This window comes from Amblyomma maculatum, chromosome 2, assembly GCF_055883805.1.
Source record: "Amblyomma maculatum isolate TAMU_Amacu chromosome 2, ASM5588380v1, whole genome shotgun sequence".
NCBI classification, from domain to species: domain Eukaryota; kingdom Metazoa; phylum Arthropoda; class Arachnida; order Ixodida; family Ixodidae; genus Amblyomma; species Amblyomma maculatum.
In genome coordinates, this window is record NC_139345.1 from 223,075,429 (window position 1) to 223,081,860 (window position 6,432).

Below are 6,432 nucleotides of genomic sequence, written 5' to 3' on the forward strand. Positions count from 1 at the left end.
AGAAAAATTAGGGGGTCACTTAAGCTCCGCCGTTAAAGGTATAACGCGATAGTGTCTCTCTCTCATACACACACGCGCACGATTTTTTATTCGCGTGTATATTTTAGCTCTTTTATTTATTTATTTTATTTACCAAATACTGCAGGCCCTAGGGAGTTAAAGTAGAAAGAGAGAAAGAGGAGCTGTAGTGGAGGGCTACAGAGTAATTACGACCACCTGGGGATCTTTAACGTGCGCTGACATCGCACAGCACACGGGCGCCTATTCGTTTCGCCTTCATCGAAACGCAGCCGCCGCGGTCGGGTTCGAACCCGGGTACTCCGGCACAGTGGTCGGGCGTCTTACCACTGCACTACCCCGGCGGGGCATTCCGACATGTCTTCTTTGCGTTCTGTGTCTTTTTCTTCTGAGTATTATGCACGGCATGTTCCGCAAATAATGCACTTCTTGACCAATTGGTTTCACTGCAAAATTCAAAACCTTAGGAATCCCGCCGGGGTTGTGCAGTGGTAAGACGCCTGATTACTGTGCCGGAGTACCCGGGTTCGAACCCGACCACGGCGGCTGCGTTTCGATGGAGGCGAAACGAAGAGGCGTCCGCGTGCTGTGCGATGTCAGTGCACGTTAACCTACCTGGGCCCTAGCAGGAGGGGCGAAAAGAATACAATGCAGTGAAATATGAATTCATTAAAAGTAACATACTACACACAAGTGTAGTATGTTATAGGTTGTTATGTATGTTATATTTTTATGTTATGTATGTTATGTTATATTTCTATCATTTCTTTCTTTATTTTTATTTTATTTGACGTTTTATATTTTTATACACCAATACGCATGCGTCAGCAACAATCGGCTTTCCATTCTGAGCAATTTGACACTTTTTAACACATTCTTCAATTATTTCAATTAATCAATTACACATTCTAAATTTTCTTCCTTAGCATCATCAAGCACTGGTTTTTCATTCTGACACCTTTAAACCCTTACTTTCCAATTTTTCTTTTTTTTTCGTTTCTTTATTTCATCAATTGATCAATTGATTACAAAGATTTTATTAACTCGTCATCGCCTATCGCACACCAATCAATATTCAATCACTGGAAGCACAAATTACCATGGCACTATTCTTTTTTTTTTACGCAGCCCCCCTATTATTTCCGAGACTAATGCCAACTACTGCGTCGACGGCATGGGAAGGAAAGTGCTAAGCGCCAGTCCAACTTACGTCAAATTACGCATGATCCTTTCATCATAAAATAAAATGCATCCTCGCTCATTTCACCAACCAAGTATCTTCCAGTGGGATGAGCGACGGTGATTGCGCAAACCAAGCAAACTCGCAATGATCTCTCATAGGCATTTAAGTAAACAGCAAAGGCGCACAGACAAAAAAATTACATTACAGAACTCTGGATACTGTACCTGGATAGGGATGACGCTGCGGATTGCCGAGGGGGGGGGGGGGGGGGCATGCACGACTCGTAGAGTAATTTGTAACTGCGCTCGGCAGCGCAGCCGGTGGGCCCCGCCACGTCTCGGCTGCCAAAATACGCTTCTAGGTGTCTCTAACAGAAAGCGCCAGGGACCGAACAGAGGTCCAAGCACAGCACACTAGGTTAAAACGTGATAAAAGCGCGAGCAGAACGGCGAGCGCTGACGGACGGACACGAAGCAAACGGATGGAGCGAACAAAATATGGCGGCCAGCGCGGGATCAGGGTGCCGCTCATGGTTGCCAGACGTACTTTTGTAAACCCTCTATTGTATGGCGTGACCGCTGTCCTGTGGCAACAAGCGGGTCTGGCCTCCAGTCTGCCTTCTGAGAGCTGGTACGGAACAATGAACTTGTTCAGTTTGTTATTTTCCCAACACGTTATGGGGCTCAGCTGGAGGGAGTACATTAGACTTGTTGTTTAGTAACAGTGAAGATGTGGTGGAATCAGTTATGGCAGCGCCAGGAATAAGTGATTATGAGGTCGTATGTGCAACAATAGTATGCAAACAGTTAGAAATCGTCAAGATCTGCCTTAGACAGATTTTCATATATGAACAGGGTAATTATGAGTCCATAAATGAGGAGTTGGAATTATTCCTGCCTGTATTTCTAGAACGTAGCAGTCAGTGCAATGTCGAAACATTATGCGATATGTTCAGAGACAAACTGCTCTCTTTGGTCGCTAAATATATTCCCTCTAGGGTCCTATCATCTAGGCATTGAACAGATAAATCGTGGATTAAGAAGGAGCTTCGTCTATCAATTAGAAAGAGAGCAGGGGTGTACAAGGCTTTCAAGAAAACTTAAACCAGAACTTGTATGATAGGCTTAGAACTCTAACTAAAAACTTGAAGCAGGAATTAGGAGCTGCAAAACGAACATAGTTATCGTCCCTAGCGGATAAATAAAGATCTAACCCAAAGGAATTATGGCGATACGTCAAAAGTAACAAAAGAGACAACGTTGGTGTTCCTGCTCTCAGGCACGAAGGGAAATTAATAACAGATGATACTGAAAAGGCTGATTACCTCAATGAATATTTTCATTCTGTTTTCACAGCATACCATCATACACCACTACCTCAAATGGAGGACATTGTTGTGAATGAAGCTGGAGTGAGGGCGCTCTTGAACAATCTAAACCCGCATTCAGCTCACGGTCCAGACGGCGTGTCAAATCACGTCTTTGTAGAGCTGCGCCCGCAGTATTGCACCTTTTTTGGTTGATTTATTTAGCAAGTCATTAAATTCTCTACAACTACCTAGTGAATGAAAAATGGCAAATTAACTCCTATTTTCAAGGGTGGCTCTCGTGATTTGGTAACCAATTATAGACCGGTATCTTTGACATCTGTTTGTTCTAAAACGTTGGAAATTGTTGTATATTCGGGACTTATTAAGCTCCTTGATGACCATGGTTTTTTTCATCCCGACCCAGCATGGATTTCGCTCGGGATTATTCAGTAGCACACAACTTGTAGAATTCATCCATGACGTTGTTTATGGTTTTAACAATAGTACACAGATAGGTGCTATTTTTATTGATTTCTGAAAGGCGTTTGACGTAGTCCCGCATACCTTACTTCTACACAAACTTTCTTCCTCATTCACTTTACGGCTGGGTGAAAGATTACATTTACGAAAGGCAGCAAAAAGTGGCTCTAAATGGTGTGACGTCGCAAATGGTTGAAGATTTGTCAGGCGTGAGGCCGCTTTTTTAGGAAACGTAGCGCAAAGAAGACAAGGACAAAAAAAGAAGGATACACACCTTTTTTTTGTCCTTGTCTTCTTTGCGCTTCGTTTCCTAAAATGCGAATGCACCAACTCGCCCAATTCAGCATTCTTGTGCCAGAGTTCTACCAACGAGAAATGCTCCGTGCGCTCGAAGGACTAGATGGTGTGAGTTGTGTACAAGATGACATCATTGTCTCAGGGAAGAAGTAACAGAAGTAACATTCTTAAGACACGTCGTAAACTCAACAGGAGTCAGCGCCGACCCGGAAAAGGTCAGGGCCATAGTCCAACTCGACCCACCATGGGATGTGTCAGAAGTCAGGTCTTTGTTGGGCTCTGCAAACCACCTAGCGAAATTTCTTCCAGAGCTAGCAGGCTTTAAGAAGCCTCTCAGAGACTCTCCACCAAGACGCCGACTGGCACTGGGGCCCAGCTCAGCAGCAGAGTTCTGACAAACTCAAGCAAGCTTTAAGCAGAACGCCGATTCTAACTCACTACGATGCTCAGTCGCCTCACACAGTGTCTGTGGATGCTTCCTCATACGTTCTTGGGGCTGTACTTCTACAGCAGTCGCACGAAAAGCTCCTACCTGCGGCATATGCATCACGCTCTCTTACGGATACAGAACAAAGATAAGCCCAAATCGAAAAGGAGGCACTAGCAATCACATGGGCTTGCGAACATTTCCGCAAATACCTGCTGGGATCAACCTTTCACGTGGAAACGGACCACAAGCCGTTAATACCGCTTCTGACGACTAAACGACTTGACGAGCTGAGTCCACGCCTTCAACGTTTCAGGATGCGCCTTTTGGAGTACGACTACACCATGTCCCACACTCCCGGCAAAAAGCTGTACACAGCTGACCTTCTGTCCCGGAAGCTACCTGGGAAACCAGCAGACAAAGAAAGAACTCTCGAGAGTGCAGTGCGCGAGTTTGAAGAATTAGCACTTGAACAGCTCCCTGCTTCAAGCCAAATGCTGGACAGAATCACGGCAAGCATCCAGTCAGACGAAACACTTTCCAGGGTGGCTACCTTCTGCACTACATCATGGCCAACTGTGCATGGGCTGTCATCTGACCTGAAAAGGTACGTCGAGGTGGCAAGTGAGATTTCGCTCGTTGATGGTCTGCTATTCAAAGGCGACAGAATAATCATCCCGCCAAACATCAGAGTAGAGGTTCTGGAAAACCTCCATGCAGGCCACTTAGGCACAACGAGGTGCCGAGCGAGGGCAAGAGAATGCATATGGTGGCCAGGCATAGGCAAGCACATTGAAGACTAGGTGGAAAAGTGTCCAACTTGCAGAGAGCACAAAAAGCCAGAAACAGAACCCCTGCTTCAAACCCCATTGCCAGCACACCCTTGGGACACAGTCGGCATGGATCTCTTCATGCTGGAGGGGAAAGAGTATGTTGTAGTAGTAGACTACTACTCCCGATTTTTCGAGCTAGAACAGCTGCCGAGGACAGCTACAAAAAACAGAGCCCTAGTCTTGGAGCTAATGATTGCACGGTACGGTGTTCCACGGATAATACGCACAGACAACGGGCCGCAGTTCACTTCCACAGAGTTCAAAGAACTAGTGCATCACTGGGGAGCCTCACACACAACCTCAAGCCCTTACTACCCGCTGAGCAACAGTATGGCTGAGAGGGCTGTGCAGACAGCAAAGTAGCTTTTGAGGAAGTCTTCCAACATACACGAAGCGCTGCTTGCCTACAGGGCCACACCCAGCGTGGAAGGGTTTTCACCAGGAGAACTCTTAATGGGTCGTCGTCTGAACACCACATTACCAACCACTTTGAAGCTGCTAGCCCCGAAGTGGGATGACAGCGAATTCAGACAAAATAATGAAGCCTACAGAGCTCGTGCAAAACGATCATACGACACCCGGCACAAGGTACACACAGCGCTGTGTGTGTCTCGTCCTCCCTTTTAGTCCGTGTTTAGCTTGCGCTGTTCCCCCATGCGATGAACCAACTAGCCCGCAACGTTTTGTTCAAGCGGTACATAGATGGCGAGGACGGCTGTCTGGGCCAGCTGGTTCGGATGCATGGCAGTGGTCGAAGTCAAAAGCAAACCAGTCAGACTACCCAGCGCCGTCGTTGCGGCCGCTGTGCACAAGAAACTTAATGCAAAAAAAAACCATGCTTGCTGATAAGCTACAGAGAAGAGCGTGCAGCGTCGGGGCAGAGACTTCTCACCCCCTCCCCCCGTCCCCCGCATGGGTTACCGTTCTCAGATGGGAAGGGGACATGACACCCGAACATGCCGTGCTGGCCGTGCCCCTGTTGCCCCACGGGCCAGCGCTCGCACTGCTGAAGGGTAGGCAACGCAAGCGCCAAGCTGGGCCGCAAAACAACTCCCCCATTCTAACCCGCGCCCCCCGTCGCGCTGTGTCTCAGCCGTGTGGGAGGATGAAGCTCCGCCCCTAGAGGAGAGAACTAAGAGATCGAGGAGGGCTTCAAGGTGGTCAGCCACGTGGTGTTCGCTTCGAGAACTAAACAGCCATGATCGGGAATCCTGGCCTCGGCCAGCATTACTAGTCACCCACCTTTTGTGAAATATTTTTTTTACGCTGTTCAGATGAGCATCCTTGTTAACGATGGTCTCGGGCATTCTCGATGCTATCATTTTCACATCTTCCTCACCTAGAAGAATGAAGAAAATGACAAGCCTTGAGCAGGCAAAAACATTAGGGAGGCACCTAATCTCCACCTCTGTGATGCACCAGTGTTAATGGCTCTTGTCTGCAGATCCCACTGTGGATTCCCATTCATTTACATGCCCTTTGCTACAAACTTAATCACTAATTCCTTGATTCATGTCTCTGTTATCTCACACATGCTCATTAGCATACGGTAGTAGGCTGCCCTGTTATGTGATGGACAACCTGGCGCAGACCTCTGTAAGCATCGCGTTTGGTACAAACATGTCTCTATGGCTTAGGAGTAACCTTTCTTACTCGTGGCTGAAACATCCCAGAACATATTTCAAAATATAACTTTGTAAGATCGAGTTCATAGCTCCTGCCATGTCGTATGGCCTCGTGACAGTTGGCTCGTGGTACTTTTGGCTTGTGCACAGGGTCTGTCTGTTAATCATGGTGGCTAATATGCATGAAAAGAAATTTTTGCGCAAACATTGGTGGCAAATGGTCAAGTGCTGCACTGCAGATTCTGAAATGTACACCTATA